This window comes from Dreissena polymorpha, chromosome 6, assembly GCF_020536995.1.
Source record: "Dreissena polymorpha isolate Duluth1 chromosome 6, UMN_Dpol_1.0, whole genome shotgun sequence".
Taxonomy (NCBI): domain Eukaryota; kingdom Metazoa; phylum Mollusca; class Bivalvia; order Myida; family Dreissenidae; genus Dreissena; species Dreissena polymorpha.
The window spans coordinates 74,163,787-74,181,698 of record NC_068360.1 but is presented as its reverse complement, the minus strand read 5'-3'; the positions used below and the strand labels follow the sequence as shown (position 1 = coordinate 74,181,698).

Here is a 17,912-nt window from a genome sequence, read left to right as displayed (position 1 = left end):
TGTCGTCCCAGATAAGCCTGTGCCGACCAAAAGAAATACGTCTATGAAAAAAGCAACCACACCATTTGCATTTGATTTAAAACTTAAAATGTGTAACCTTCCTTACGATGTGACATTATCGTCGGCTTAATCATGGACCTATTTGTATTCAAAGCTCTTGAAAATCCTCGTGATACACCACAAAGAAAATGGATGATAACTCTCCCTTACGCAACAATTAGTACAAACACTTATTGTATGTGACGCATTAGGTATAATATGGTTGAAAATAAACGAAAACAGTCTTAGTACGAATTAATTGTCCTGTATTGTATAAGTGAATAGTTATTTGTCTTAAAAAATTCAAGAGTTTTTAGATTTTCCTAATCCCTCTATAATTTAATATTCCCCAACATTTCACCCCACAGACGGAAGTTTAGTCAAGTCACTAAATGAATCCTTCAGGTAGCAATATATGATATGACCGTACAGTCCTCATATATAACTGAACACTCACATTATCACAGTCGGCTATCGGCAATTTGTGGAACAATCCTGACTATGAAACGCTTATTACTTTTCTATTTATTCTCGATGTTGAGGGGTGGGTCAGTTGGAAGCGGAATATATGTGAGTGATGCATTATACAGTTCAACGACAGTCTTAACCCAGTTATGCCTAGTGGACTCTCCCATCCTTCTACATTGAATCAATTTATTTCCAAAATTAGTGATGTCTAGTATATTTATTTCTACATTAAGAATGTTTCTTACAGAAATACCTTTAAGCAAACAGCGCAGACCCTGATGAGACGCCGCACCATGCGGCGTCTCATCTGGGTCTACGCTATTTGCCAATGCCTTTTTCTAGACGCTAGGCATAAATGGATAAATCATAAACCCATATCACATTTAAAATATACATCAAGCATCATAAATATTATACTAGAAATTACCAGTGTGATTGTGATTTTCAACTTTGTCAACACATCATCATTATTGCCTGCCTTCTTTGTGTAATAATCTCAGCTGTAGAACAAGAGACAGCTAAATAAGAATATGCTTTTTCATTATAACAATCACCACCACCAACAAAAACAAACGTAAGCATCCTCATAATCCTCCTCATCCTCATCATCTTCCTCCTGCTCCTCCTCCTCATCATAATCATCATCATGATCATTATCATCATCATCATCATGATCATCATCATCATCATCATCATCATCATCATCATCATCATCATCATCATCATCATCATCATCATGATCATGATCATGATCATGATCATCATGATCATCATGATCATCATGATCATCATGATCATGATCATCATCATCATCATCATCATCATCATCATCATCATCATCATCATCATCATCATCATCATTGTCGTCGTCGTCGTCGTCATCATCATCATCATCATCATCATCATTATCATCGTCATCGTCATCGTCGTCGTCGTCATAGCAGTAGCACAATCATCACCCAAATAACCATAATCATCATCTTCTTCATCATCATTATCATCATCAGCAGCAGCATTGTTATTTTTAGCAGATTCAACATCAATATCATCATCATTATTATCATAATCTTAATAGCTGTTAATTAACTTTAAAAATAATCATGCACATTTGACATCATAATAACGTAACAAAGAAGAAAATGACGAAGACGACCATGAACACGATCTCAAATAGGAGAAGAAGAAGAAGAAGAAGAAGAAGAAGAATAAGAAGAAGAACAAGAAGGAGAAGAAGAGAAGAAGAAGAAGAAGAAGAAGGAAAAGAAGAAGAAAAATGAATAAAAGTACAGAAATGTTGCGAAATGTTTTTTTTCAGATATACAAAGACGTGGTGACAGATTTTTTAAATACATGTACCGTTATTCAATTAGGGAGCGACGTTTTCAGATTAAATTCTCTAAACCGTATATTTCCTTCACATGCACAGTATTCAACCAGATGCGTAAACTTTAATATTGGACACATGGATATAAATGAACCGTGCTATGTGAAAAGGGGGTTTAATGCATGTGCGTAAAGTGTCGTCCCAGATTAGCCTGTGGAGTCCGCACAGGCTAATCAGGGACGACACTTTCCGCCTAAACTTGATATTTGATAAGAAAATACTTTCTTAAAGCGAAAAATATCATAAAAGCAGAACGTGTCGTCCCTGATTAGCCTGTGCGGACTGCACATGCTAATCTGGGATGACACTTTACGCACATGCATTAAACCCCCCTTTTCACAGAGAACGGCTCAAATGTACGTCTATTGAGTTGCGTTAATAATGTACATGTTATCACAAGCGGACAATATCTGAGCAACACATGAAATGATTTGGCACACAAATTAGTTTATATGATATGGCATACATACACGAGTTAATTAGAAACAATTTAAGGATTAAGTCCTTTTTAGAAATGATAAATAATTAATAAATACGGCTCGTTTTTAAACGAAATTCAAATTTGGATACTTAAGGAGTAAATTTGGGTTTTAAAGGGGGTATATTTATTGATTAGATATTGTACAAATGCACGTTTATAAAGAAATAATTATACATCAGCTGTAAGACAATTCGCTGATTTGATTACTTTTTTGCAGTTAGTGGCAAGTGGTTTTTATCTGACTTAAATGGTTATTTTATATAAAAAGATTACAATAAATTAAGGAATGAATGATTACATATAATATATAGAATTATAAAATGTAATTATTGTGAGTATCATCCGATGTTCGCGTGCACGTGCGTACAGTCTCGTCCCATATTAGCCTGTGCAGTCCGCACAGGCTAATCAGGGACGACACTTACCGCCTAGACTGGATTTTCGTTATGGAGAAACTTACAGAAAACTAATCATTATATATAAGCGCAATCAGCCTGTGCGGACTGAACATGCTTATCTGTGACGACACTTAACGCACATCCATTTCTTAGAGGGCGACTCAGCTTCCTTTTTGCTATACGTCTCACTTTTTAGTAAACCTGTTGAACCTACATTTTCCAATATAGGTCGCAAACATCGGTCAACTGAATATTATTAAACGTTATTAAATGTTTGGCCAAACGTCATCCATGGTTTGTGTATTTCGTCATGTTGGTCTATTTCTCAACAACTATACACACGACAGATTGAATCGGTGCATGTGACAATACAATGCGCTTTAATAAAGTGTTTACATTATAAATCCTAAAGCTTCGTTAAAACTATGGATATGCTAAAAGTACTAAAATTCGTGAATCGTTAGTTGTTGCTAGTTTTCAAAGCTTTTGTGTGCCAGTGTTGGTTATAATTCGAAATTTAATCTAAGCATGACGTCATATACGTAGCAGAAAGTTGAAAATACCATCGGTGTTATTATAGAAGTACGGATGTCTTTCTGTGTTACCATAAGGAATTTTTACATACTTAAACAATAATTGCGGGACCCTATCTCTGTTAAACAATTACTCTGAGATTTGAATGACTTGACGAAATATCTGTTCAAATCTCGCACTACTTACTTTTTTAAGATAACCAGATTAACTATATTATTTCGTCCATAGAAGTTTTAATTTTGAATAAGTGTTACAAAACCTTATATCAATTATTAAGAGAAGTAAACACACAATTCTGGTTGTTCCCGTAGTTTGTCGTTACAACATAACGTCTTCACACGTTCAGCATAACGACTTCACACTTTATTGCAGTTTAGAAAAGAGGGTTTACAGTAAGCTTGCTATTATAGGCCTACGACTCTTTAGAAATGTGAAATGTTATTACATGCGCTCATAAGGCTTAAATATTTAAATACGGATGGCCGTTTTAGAGAATAAGATTTGATTTATGTTTTCCTAATATCTGTATAACCAGATATGTGTAGTTAATACAAATACCTGGTATAACATGGGCAGATTATAATAAAAGGATATTCATCTTCGATATCACGTGAGTTACAACAAATACAATATCTCTCTTCCCTAGCTATGCGGTTATTACTAAATCTACCTGTTTGAATTCTTAATGGATGACATGACATTCTTAATATACAGAAGTAAAATCTGAGACTTTTGGGTAAGATATCTAAATATTCTTCGTATTCAAATGATATTTTAAATTCTTTGTACAAAAATAAAACTGGACTTTCAAGTGTGTGAAACCAATGTTGTTTAAAACAGTCTATGACTCTGCATTTTAACTCAGCGAAAAGCGTTATTATTAAAGGGATCTTTTCACGTTATGATAAATTGACAAAATTGAAAAAAGTTGTTTCAGATTCGCAAATTTTCGTTTTAGTTATGATATTTGTGAGGAAACAGTAATACTGAACATTTACCATGCTCTAATATAGCCAGTATATTAATCTTTTGACGATTTAAAAACCTGAAAATTATAAAGCGTTGCAACGCGAAACGATTGAATAATTTGGAGAGTTCTGTTGTTGTCGTTTAGTTTTGTGAAACTACGAAGATTGCTTATATAAAGTATAAAATACGTCTCTCATACATACTTGGCAGGATGGTCGGGCGTTCTAATTGGTTTTTACTCCAGGACTCCGGGGGTCACTGGTTCGAGCCCTGCTGCGAGCTACTTTGTTTCCTTTTTTAAATTTTATTCTTGATTTTTTACAGGAGCTTTTTAGATCCAATGATTACATTTATCTATATAATGCATTTAATGACAAAATCTGTGAAATGGTTATTTTCAAACATGTACGCAAATCCATATTCGTTCAGGAGAGTTTTTACATTCGTGACCCAAGTTTTCTTCCCGCAAATACAATCTTTAAGAGCCTCGCTATAAACAACTCTCAATATAATATTATCACTGTCTTTGATTTTTAACCAATATTTGATTATTCTTATGTATCTTTGAATATACAGTGGGTATCTGCCCAGTTCGCCGTACACTGCAGCAGAACACGCATTACTTCTTACTCTTAGTAATCTTTAACAAAATTTAAGGTGTATTCTTTTTAATTCTTTGGATATTGTATAACCCCAAACTTCAAATGAATAATTTAGAATTGGCGACACGAATACATCGAATAGTTGACAAATTTGTTTTGGCGAAAGATCAAAGTCGTTGCATTTACAAAATAGAACATTTAAGGATTTCAAATAAACGAAAACAGTTTTAGTACGAAATAATTGTCCTGTATTGTATAAGTGAATAGTTATTTGTCTTAAACAGTTTTAGAGTGTTTAGATTTTCCTTATTCCTCTATAATTTAATATTCCCCAACAAGCAGCTTACAAGTGTATTACCACGATACTTATTAACATCGCTTTTGTCGCCTTATATGGAATGGTATAATCACTTCCATCCAGTTTTCTGGGTAGTAAATATACTTAAGTATTCTCTCCATATAACTAGTTTTAATAACAATAGACTGACACATACAGTGGTGACTAATCATAATACGCACACTATTAGGTAATTCAAAACACTTATTAACTGGAAATGTGACAAAAATTCATTTTTAAGCGCAAAGCAATAAAAGCAACGTATATAATACAAAACCCACCTTTTAAATTAATGTTTGTTAAATATCCAAATGATGTCTTTATTCAAGACAACATTTTTGAAGCAAAACCGTGAATAACGGATCATCGGTATTCCGCTTTTCGTTTCCGATCTTTATGTTTTGATGATTGTCTAAGGCTACCAGACGAATCTATTATTTCAAAATCATTTTCAACATTGTATAAGCAATTGTGGATCGTTTGCTGCAATATATGCAGGAAGTTGTGTTTTTCGTCAGCACACACACATAAATTCCCTTAAAAGTATTTATATCGGTTTGCGTCACAATTCTAAGACATTCGCCACAATCAACTTATGATAGAACCGTAATAATCCATTTTTACTTAATTATCTTTAAAACGCTTCTACTTTCTTATTCGCCTTTTTTTTGTAATAACACGCACAGTGTATTGAAAGAGTTTTTTAATCATCCTGGTTTTCATGGTGTCTTTATCTTCTATTTACTGCCGAACAAATGCTGTGCAAATATTGATTTAAATGCGCAGGCGTACTAGATCAGATCGAAAGGAAGATAAAGCCATTTATTGTATTGTATCTAAGTTCCAACGTTACCTCCGATTAGATCACACAAACGTCTCATTTTCTTAGTATTATCTTCTTCAACAATATTTTTGCATTACTGTTAATATTTGTTCTTTTGTTTCGTCTTCTTCATGGTGTCTTATTTTCTAATAATATTCTTCTTAATTTACCTCTTTCACTGTTACTCATTTATTCTTCTAATAATTTTTCTTGATCTTCGTCTTATGTTTTTATGTATAATTTTTATTATTTTAAATACACTTTCTTTACTTTCTTTCATGCTTTTATAATTTGTTTGTACTACCCTTTTATTCGAACGTTTGTTTGCTATTTCCTCACATTTAAGTGTCCGCATTATTAAACGAAACTATAAACTGTCTTCAACGTATTACACAAACACACAAAACGACCCCCTTTTAAATGGACCTTTTCACAGATTTTTGCTTGTATTGAAGTTTGTCCTTAAATGTTTGAAATTGGCAAATGTAAACATTTGAACTAAATAGCTAAAGTATAAAGTAAGAATAAAATGAGAGAAAAAAAGTAATACTTAACTGGGCTCGAACTACTGACCCTTGCAGTAAAAGTCTAACACTATCACCGCCCCGCAATCTGTGCTTACATAGTGTGTCGTATATTTTATACTTTATACAAGTAAACCCCGTTATGTCACAGAATATAAAGATAACAACAGAACTCTCCAAATTATTCAATCGTTTCGCGTTTGTAACGCTTTATAATTTCAGGCTTTTAAATAGTCCAAAGATGCATGCTATGGATATTTTAGAGCACGGTTAATGTTAAGAACTACTGTTTCCTCGCAGATATCATAACTTCAACAAACATTTACAAGTCTGAAACTATTTTTATATTTTTATTTTTTTTCAATTAACCAAAACGTGAAAATGCCCCTTTAAATCCTCTTAGGCCGATCAAACACATCGCATATCCTGTTCATTGAAATGTAACTCCCGTAGCAATAATAAACTCGCGATATTTAACCCTTTGCATGCTGGGAAATTTGTCATCTGCTAAAATGTCTGCTGCTGAATTTCTAAAATTAGAATTTTCTTTGATTTTTTTCAAAGAATACTATCAGAATAGCAAACAGTTTGGATCCTGATGAGACGCCACGTTCTGTGGCGTCTCATCTGGATCCAAACTATTTGCAAAGGTCTTCGAAATCTGGTTACAGCGCTCAAAGGGTTAAGGATGAGCATTTAAACGTGCCACTTTGTTTACTCAGCTTTTCTGCATGTTAACTCAAAAAACACAACAGCTTTATGCAAATACATATATGTATGGACCGTGCTCTGTGAAAAAGGGGTTTTACGCATGTGCGTAAAGTGTCGTCCCAGATTAGCCTGTGCAGTCCGCACAGGCTAAGCAGGGACGACACTTTCCGCTTTAATAATATATTTTTCGTTACAAGAAAGACTCTTCTTAGCAAAAATGAAGTTTAGTCTTAAAGTGTCGGCCCAAGTTAGCCTGTGCGGACTGCACAGGCTAATCTGTGACGTCACTTAACGCACATCCATTTAACCCTTTTTTCACAAATACATATATATAAATTCAACAATTTAAGAGCTTTATTTTTTTTACATTCATAAAGGGATCAAACATTTTTCAGCCAATAAAGGAATGTAAATAAAAAAATACCGTAATCGTAATTTTTAATTCGAATGAACGAAGTTAAATGTGATAAATCATACGTTTTCGAGTATTTAGGTTGGTTTCTCAGTGTCTGTAAAATATTCTGATGAGTTTTAAATCGTGTATGAAATCCAGGTTTAATCTTCTAAGTCATTGTTTATCAGTTCGTAGTACGATCCGAGGCTTTTCTTTAAGATGACCCGGTTTGTTTAACCTTAATTCATCAAATTATTGTTTATAATAGCGAAATTGTATCTCTTTCTTTGATAAGGCAGTCTTGGTGACGAGAAACCCTTGTGTGAATTTGCAGTTTTATTTAAACGCACATTTGAGTGATATTGTTACTTTTATAATTAAATTAATTAACCTTTGGGTATGGACGATTTAACAACTAAATCTCTCATTTCTGATGCAGTATTTAAACCACGAATGCGTTCTTGCGAGTGGTTGAACGACCACGCGTCAGCACTACAGCGAAAGATTGTGCAACACATTATTATTTATTTTAAAACTTATTTATTTAAGCTCGATTGCATAGAAAGCCTAAAGCTTATTTGAAACGCTCTCGAGTCCGTTTTCTAGGTGTCTAGGGAAATCAAAAGAACGCTCCCACGGTGGGGATCGAACCCGTGACCTCCCGATCGCTAGGCGGACACCACGTCCACTACGCCATGGCGACATTTATTTGAACCGAGCTCTGGGAAAACCGGGCTTAATGTATGTGCGTTGTGAAGTCCGAAATCAGCGTGTGAGCTACGCACAGGCTTATCTTGGACGACACTGTCCACTTCTATGAATTTTCTCTTTAAAAGAAGTGTCTTATAAAAAAGTGTATAGGCGGAAAATGTCGTCCCTAATAAGCCTGTGCGGGCTGCACAGGCTTATCTAGGACGACTTTTAACGCACATGCATAAACACAGAGTTTCCCAGAGCGTGGTGCATTTCTCTTCTAACATAATCTGACAATATCCTTGATATTGAAATGCGAATAATCTTTGACTGTGATGCGCGCACGGTCACGACTTAATTTGAGTTGTATGACAGTACGCTGACGATAACGCAACAGTACGCTGACGATAACGCAGCCTTATTAAAGAGATAACGCACCAGTATTTAAGCGATAATGCACCAGTATTTAAGCGATAACGCATCAGTATTTAAGCGATAACGCATCAGTATTCAAGCGATAACGCCACAGTATCCAAGCGATAACGCGATAGTATTTAAGCGATAACGCCACAGTATTCAAGCGATAACGCAACAGTATTTAAGCGATAACGCAACAGTATTCAAGCCTTAACGCAAAATTATTTAAGCGATAACGCAATAGTATTCAAGCGATAACGCAAAATTATTTAAGCGATAACGCACCAGTATTTAAGCGATAACGCCACAGTATTCAAGCGATAACGCAACAGTATTTAAGCGATAACGCAATAGTATTTAAGCGATAACGCAACAGTATTCAAGCGATAACGCACCAGTATTTAAGCGATAACGCCACAGTATTCAAGCGATAACGCAACAGTATTTAAGCGATAACGCAATAGTATTCAAGCGATAACGCAACAGTATATAACAGATAACGCACCAGTATTTAAGCGCTAACGCCACAGTATTCAAGCGATAACGCAACAGTATTTAAGCGATAACGCAACAGTATTAAAGCGATAACGCAACAGTATTAAAGAGCTAACGCATCAGTATTAAAGCGATAACGCAACAGTATTAAAGCGATAACGAGACATTATTAAAGCGATAACGCAACAGCATTAAAGCGATAACGCATCAGTATTAAAGCGATAACGCATCAGTATTAAAGCGATAACGCAACAGCATTAAAGCGATAACGCAACAGTATTTAAGCGATAACGGAACAATTTTAGCGACAACGCAACATTATAAAAGCGATAACGCAACAGCATTAAAGCGATAGCGCAACAGTATTAAAACGATAACGCGACATTATTAAAGCTATAACGCATCAGTATTAAAGCGATAATGCAACAGCATTAAAGCAATAACGCAACAGTATTTAAGCAATAACGCAACAGTATTTAAGCGATAACGCAACATTATTAAAGCGATAACGCAACAGCATTAAAGCGATAGCGCAACAGTATTAAAGCGATAACGCAACATTATTCAATCGATATAGCAACAATATTGAAGCGATAACGCAACAGTATTTAAGTGATAACGCCACAGTATTCAAGCAATAACGCAACAGTATTTAAACGATAACGCAACAGTATTTGAGCGATAACGCAACAGTATTTGAGCGATAACGCAACAGTATTTAAGCGATAACGCAACAGTATTTGAGCGATAACGCAACAGTATGATGGCAATCCCGCGACAGTATGATGACGATAACGCGACACGCGAATGGTTAGAACACTAAATTATATCGCATTACTTTCGCAAAACACAATCAATTGTGAGCCTTTTTTGTATTGTTTAACACACTCTCAATCACATCTCGTCGTAAAATACGATTCGACAATTTCTTGTCGAATACGGTAGCCGAGAAAAATACTTCGAAGGAAAAAAACTTTTACATTTGCATATGCGTTGTAGTTGCTGAAAATTAAGACGTGTCAGCTGATGATATTACCTAACCTTCCGCTAAGTCGTTAGCCTATTTGTATTCAAAATTCTTCATCCTCGATCCTCGTGATACACAATAAATGAAATAAATTACAACGCTGTCTTACTCAACAATTAGGCCTAACACGCATTGTTCTTAATTCACTGAATATAGAGTGATTAAAGAGGAAACGAAAATCTTAATACGAAATAATTGTTCTGTATTGCATAAGGATATGGTTATTTGCCGTAAAAGTTCAAGAGTTTCTAGAGTTTCTTTATTCCTCTATAATATAATATGCCCCACCATTTGCCCCTACAGAACGGAAGTTTAGTCGAGCCATTAATTGAATCCTGCAGGTAGCAATATAAGATATGACCCTATACACGTTGTATAGAGCTTAACAGTCTCAGTAGCAATATATGATATGACCCTATACAAGTTGTATAGAGCTTAACAGTCTCAGTAGCAATATATGATATGACCCTATACACGTTGTATAGAGCTTAACAGTCTCAGTAGCAATATAAGATATGACCCTATACACGTTGTATAGAGCTTAACAGTCTCAGTAGCAATATAAGATATGACCCTATACACGTTGTATAGAGCTTAACAGTCTCAGTAGCAATATATGATATGACCCTATACACGTTGTATAGAGCTTAACAGTCTCAGTAGCAATATATGGCCTTACAGTCATCGCATAGAACTGAACACCCTCATTCTCCCAGCCGGCTATCGGCAACTTGTGGAACAATCCTGACTATGAAACGCTTATAATTGTTCTGTTTGTGGTGTTAATTTAGCACACACTGGGCACTGCATTCATGGATTGGTCAGTTTGCAGAGAAAGGTATGTGAGTAGTACATGATACATACTAAATTGGTCAGCTTGTAACGTCCATCTAAAGAACAAATTCACACAACATAGGCAAAGTTATAAAAACGCTTTCTTCTTCATCATGAACATCATCATATTAATATAAATCAACCAGAATCAATCAATCAGAATCAATCAGAATCAATCAATCAACCAACCAATCAACCAACCAACCAATCGATCAAGCCATCCATCCATCCATCCATCCATCCATCCATCCATCCATCCATCCATCCATCCATCCATCCATCCATCCATCCATCCATCCATCCATCCATCCATCCATCCATCCATCCATCCATCCATCCATCAATCAATCAATCAATCAATCAATCAATCAATCAATCAATCAATCAATCAATCAATCAATCCATCAATAAATCAATAAATCAATAGATCATTCAATCATTCAATTATTCAATTAATCAATCAATCAATACATCATCAATCAGCATCAAATACATGCCGATTATTTTAATCGAAGGAATGATGTAATCACCAACGTTCAATGTCGGAGCACCTTATGGAATAAGACGGCACACACATTAGGTTAAAACGTATGACATACATTGTATCTTTATTTGAAAACAATTAAGGGATTAAGCTTTTTTCCGAAATGATAAACTAAGTAATAAATACGCTTTGGTTTTAAATAACATTCCATTTTGCGTAGTAAATTTTGTTTTAAATAGAGAATATTCACCGATAAGATTTGGAATACGTGAATAAAGAATGCATACAGCTATAAGTAAGCAATGCGAACTGTTATCATATATGCGACCTGAAGTCATTGAAGAACTTTTGCTGTTTTGAATAAGTTTTATCAGTAAATAGCAACAAGTCTGTACCTTACTAGAATGATCGTTCAATTAAAAAGAAAATAATAAATTCATAATAACATTTTATTTATAGAATAATATATTGTTATTATTCAGAGTGCCATCCACATCGCGGGCTTAATACATGTGCGTAAAGTGGCTCCCCAGATTAGCTCGTGCAGTCTGCACAGTCTTATCAGGGGCGACACTTTCCACACAGACTAAATTTTCGTTCAGAAGAGACCTGCTTTACACAAACAATTTCATAAAATCTTAAAGTGTCGCCCCTGAAAAGCCTGTGCGCACTGCACTGTACAGCAAGTCAGCGAAGACACTTTACGCACATGCATTAAGTCCCATTTTCGCAGAGCGCGACTGGACTATGTAAAGGCTGTTACGTATACCTTACAGGAAACCTGTTGAATCCTAATTTTTCAATATAGGTCGCGTACATAGGTCACCTGAAAATGATTAAATGTTTGGCTAAACATCATACTTTGAGTATTTCGGGATTGCGGTCTATTTCTCAACAACTATTCATATGCAGTTCAAATGGGTGCATTTGTCAATACAAAGTGCATTAATAGCTCAAGTTTTTTTAATTATAAATACTAAAGCTGCGTGAACAACATAAATAAATACAAAACTGAAATTCTTGATTCGTTCGATTTTGCTAGTTTTCAAACCTTTTGAAGTCGGTTTTCTCAAAATTTTAAATTCAACTTCAGCTAGTACGTCCTTAAAGGAGGAAAATATCAGATTATACCGTCGTTGTTATTATAACATGATTTTATCTTTGGGTATGCCGATTACGAATGTATACATATTTAAACAATAGTATCGAGACCGAAGCACTTTTAAACGAATCAAAACACTGAGATTCAAACAAGGTGACGAAACATTCGTTCAAATCTCTTTCAGATTTCTTTTTGAAAACAGGCTGTTAAATTATCTTATTTCAACGAAGGGCTTTACCATTTTGAAATAAGAGTTATAAAGCCTGATATCAATTCTTGTGATGATCTAGCGCGAAATTTTCACCGACGCGTAATTCTTCGTTACAAAATAACCATTTCGCACTTTTAAAAGAAGTATTTCCAACTTTGTGCAGCATAGAGCAGACGGCTTTGGTTAATCGTGTCTTAAAATTATCGATCAACGTGACAACGTTTCAGAAGAAGATTAAGAACAATTTAAAAGCCCTGTATCCCAATAACTAGTGTTACTTTATGTAATGGTAACGCTATTCATATGTATAATTGATGATTAAAGTATGGTTACAGATGTCAAATTGTTATATCACAGTAAAACCACATTTATTTAAACAGACACAAAAACAGCCCAGCATAGTCGATTGAGAGGTACACGTATTCAAAATTGAAGTCACTGCATTTTAAATTATATTTATATACTTGAAGTATTCGGTGAGTGTATTTATGTGTTATACTTTTCGAAACTTTTGACGACATCACTTCTTTAACGGGTACTACTTTCCAATGTAAATATCGAATTTAAATAGCCAACCACGTACGTAAATCTAACATAGATACCAGCGATTTTAAAACCTAACGTCACATATTACAAGCACTTCGACTCACTCTTTGAATGTTGACACATCATAATATATCATAATTATTTAGTATCCACAATATAAGGTTATTCATAATACTTATAAAACGGAAATGTGAAATAAAATAAACATTCAAGCGCAAAGCAAGAAAGCATCAAATACCGTATCACAAATACCTTTATTGTTCAATCTTGAAACGATTTCTTTATCCAAAACACTTTTTAAAGCAAAACCGTGGATATCGAATGATTTGTTTACCGGTTTCCGTTTCCGATCTTTGTGTTTTGGGGATTTTCCAATGCTACCAGACGAATATATTGATTCAGAATCGTCTGCAACATTGAATAAGCAGTTGTGTGTCGTTTGCTGCAACTTATGCAGGAAGTTATTGTTTGTCTTCGGCAAACAAGAACACATTCTCTAAAAGTATTGACCTCGGTTTGCGTCACAAAGTTTTAAGACATTGTAAACAATCCGACATATTAATGAAAGACATTTATCCGTTTTAAGTTAATGATCTATAACAAATACAATCTTTAAGCGCATACCAAATATGACTGTTTTATATTGGTATTGTCGCAGTCGTTTAAGTAGTCAGGTTTATTGGTCCCCAGTTATCTAGTCAGGTTTATTGGTCCCCAGTTATCTAGTCAGGTTTATTGGTCCCCAGTTATCAGGTTTATTGGTTCCCAGTTATCATTTAAGTTCAGAAGAGTCCCTAGTGCCAGTATTCTTAACCCTTTGCATGCTGGGTAATTTGTCATCTGCTAAAATGTCGTCTGCTGAATTTCTAAAATTAGCATTTTCTTCATTTTTTTTTCAAAGAATACTATCAGAATAGCAAATAGTTTGAGTCCAGATGAGACGCCACGTTCTGTGGCGTCTCATCTGGTCCAAACTGTTGGCAGCCTTCAAAATTCGGTTCCAGCACTGTAAGGGTTAAGAAGTTTTTGGAATACCAAGTAGTCCCTATTGATAGTATCATTCAGTAGTATATAGTGCTAGTAGTCTGAATTATTCACGTGAGGTGTTAAGCAGTCCTTAATGAACACCAGTATTCCTGTTAGTTGTAATTGTCATTTATAATTAAGAAGTCTTTATTAGGTCGCAGTGGCGTAGTGGATATGGTCTCCGGATAGCGTTTGGGAGGTTACGAGTTCGATCCCTAGAATGGGAGCGTTCTTTACCCCCAACAACACAGAGTGAATCCCAGGAAACGGACACGAGAGCGTTTCAATAAGCCTAAGGCTTTCGATGGAGTCGAGGTCAAATACAAGTAATCCTGACATTAAAACGAATTTAAGAGATATTTACGTAATTCGATAATAAGGATTATAAATGTACTATGCCAATAAAAAAATCACGTTATATGCTCACCAAAATCATGCAAATAATGAGGCATATTCCACAAATCACAGTTGGTTTTGATAATAACACGCACACCGTATTGAAAGAGTTTACGTATTAATCCTGTTCGTCTTTATCGTGCATTTTCTGCCGCACAAATGCTGTGCAAATACCGATTGAAGTACACAGACGTATCGCAACACATCGACAGGAAGATAAATCCATTTTTATTGTATCTAAATTCGAAAGTAAACAAATAAACTGAGATTTATTCATATCTAGCTTGCTTTTTCAACCTTTCTTCGTTTACAATTTTTCTTTTTTTTCGTTCCCTTTTTGTTGCTCTAATTTTATTATCCCATTGTTTTCATTCTTCTCTTTAATTGTTGTCCATTCTTCTTATGAGCTATTTCAATTATTTTAATCTTCTTCCTCCGTCTTTGCGGAAATTATTTTTTATGAACTTTTCTACTTTCTTATATGTTTTTTTAATTCCTTATACTACAGTATACAATTGTTTTTACTTACTTAAAATATCAAATTCCTCCAACATAAGAAGACATAAAAAGACGCGACTTTAAATCCTCTTAAGATGATAAACACACATCCCATATTCCGCGAATTCAAATGTTACTTCCGGTGCAATGTTTAAACTCGCGTTATTTATGGATATGTCTTTTTAATGGTTGCAGTAAACTCATAAATCACAACAACATTAAAACACATATAAAATGAAGCAATTAAATAGTGTGGGGTTTTATTTGTTAGAACATTTACACAGTCCTTTTTACAGAAAATAATGCAGCGAACATCAAGAATATGGAAATCGTATTTTTAAATAAAATATATAATACGCTTTCGACGAGAGAGTTTTGTTTCTGAGTGTCTATAAAATAATCTGATGAGTATTAAATCGTGTATGAAATCCAGGTTTAATCTTCTAAGTCATTGTTATATTGTTCATTGTTTCATAAAATGCAAATTTTCTAACATGTACAGTCTTATATGAACATCTGAACGTAGGAAACATGAGTAAAAGAAGTATTAATATAAATGCATGTGCAATTATGTTTGCAAAATCTAAATAATTATGTACATATAAGCACACGCGGTCAATATATCCGTAGTATTCGTAGTATTATGGAACAATTGGCATATGAAGTATGTCATAAATATTGACATGTGGAATAATAATGTAACTACTTTAAATAAACGGAGGATTAACCCATTTTCAGAGCAGGTAAACTAAGTAATTAAAGACGGTATATTTTAAGAGCACATTCCATTTTGCTTACTTCAAGACTAATGTTCCATTTAAAGTTGTATAATCACTATGCTGTCTATTTAGGTCACCAGAATGTTATCATCGTTTTTCGAATCATCATCCTTTGTTTGAGTATTTCGGCAATTTGGTCCATTTATCAACAACTACATGCAAACAACCGCAGTTTAATGGAGGGGATTTATTCAACACAATATTTTTAAAACCGTCATCTCTTCAAATAATAAATACTACATAATCGTTTAAAATATGAATATACTTACACTTCTAATATTTCGTGACTTTTACAAATGATAGTCTTATTACTCAGTTATGATAGCTTACGTGTATCTTTGTTTCGCATAATTCAGCATTGAATAATTTGGAGAGTTCTGTTGTTGTCGTTATATTTTGTGACACTATGGGGATTGATTATGTGAAGTATAAAATACATCATTCATTGTATTAGCATGGATAGCCGCGTGGTCTAAGCGTTGGACTTTTACTCTGGGGTTCAATCATTCGAGCCTAGATAAGAATTACTTTCTTTCTCTAATTTTATTCTTGTTTACATTGTTTACATTTATCAATATAAAGCATTTAATGACAAACTTAAATACATGCCAAAATCTGTGAAAAAGCCCCTTAAGCCATTTAAACGAATGATTACTCTGAGATTGCAAGACTGGAAGAAAGATTAAAATCTAACCATCAATTCCCGACATTCATGAGGATGAGCAAATGTTATATTATTGTTTCGATGAAAATTATCATGTTTAAATAAGTTTTGCAATGCAAAACATTAATTATTATAAAAAGCTGACACATAATTTTTAATGACTTAATTTGTCATTACAACATAACTACTTCACACTGACACGTTAACAACTTAACTTACAACGTAACTAATCACACTTTTAACATAACTACTTCACTTTTCAACATATCGACTTAACATGTTCGGAATAAGATGATCTTCTTGTTATAATTTACTTAATATTTTCTTGTTATTATACATTTTAGATTACCTTAATTATTATAGAATATTTTTTAACTTACTTTATACTTAAGATTTTTCAGAAACAGGGCAAGATTTCAAAATAAGATTAAGTACACTTAGATATCTTTACGAATAACTACTGTAAGTTATGTATATTAAACAATATACAGATGTATACATTATGGTAATGTGATGCCATTTTGGTGCGGTAAAATACATTTGTATTTATGTGGAACGAAACAAAAAGATCGACCAACCCGCGCGACTGATACACTGGTACATTTACTCCACATTTGAAATTCCTGCATGTATGCTTAAAGTTTATTTGTAGATTTTAAAGCATTTGATAAATGCTACATCCTATTTAGTTCAACAATTGTACAACCTTTATATGAAATTGTCCCTTTAAGTACGTCTGAAAGTGGTCCACATATTCCTTCTGTTCGTTATCGTACATCTTACTTACATAATATAGAACGTAATACTACAAGTAACATATTACAGGAAATACGATTTATTAATTGAATGCTGACACATAAAAATACTATAATAAGTAATTCATAATACAGCAACGATACAGCTACGGTAATCATAAGTATTCCGTGCTGATAGACGCAAAATGTAATCATTTATACGTATTTTGTATTTCTTGGTAGGTTTGAACGTTGCTAGCATTCTTAAGTATTTATTTCAACTTTTCAGTTTTAAGTGGATATGTTATTTGTTCGCAGTATTCGTTGTTTAAAGAAAATATT

The 17,912-nt window shown here is 34.0% G+C and overlaps 1 protein-coding gene across 1 annotated transcript in view; it reads right to left on the bottom strand.

The window, feature by feature from the left end:
- Positions 1-5,938, bottom strand: part of LOC127836694 (rho guanine nucleotide exchange factor 4-like) — a 139,174-nt gene extending 133,236 nt beyond the window's left edge. The window contains exon 1 of the transcript XR_008028877.1: positions 5,494-5,938. The gene's annotated coding sequence lies outside the window, so the exon portion shown is untranslated. The remainder of the gene's footprint in view (positions 1-5,493) is intronic.
- Between the last annotated feature and the right edge of the window lie 11,974 nt (positions 5,939-17,912).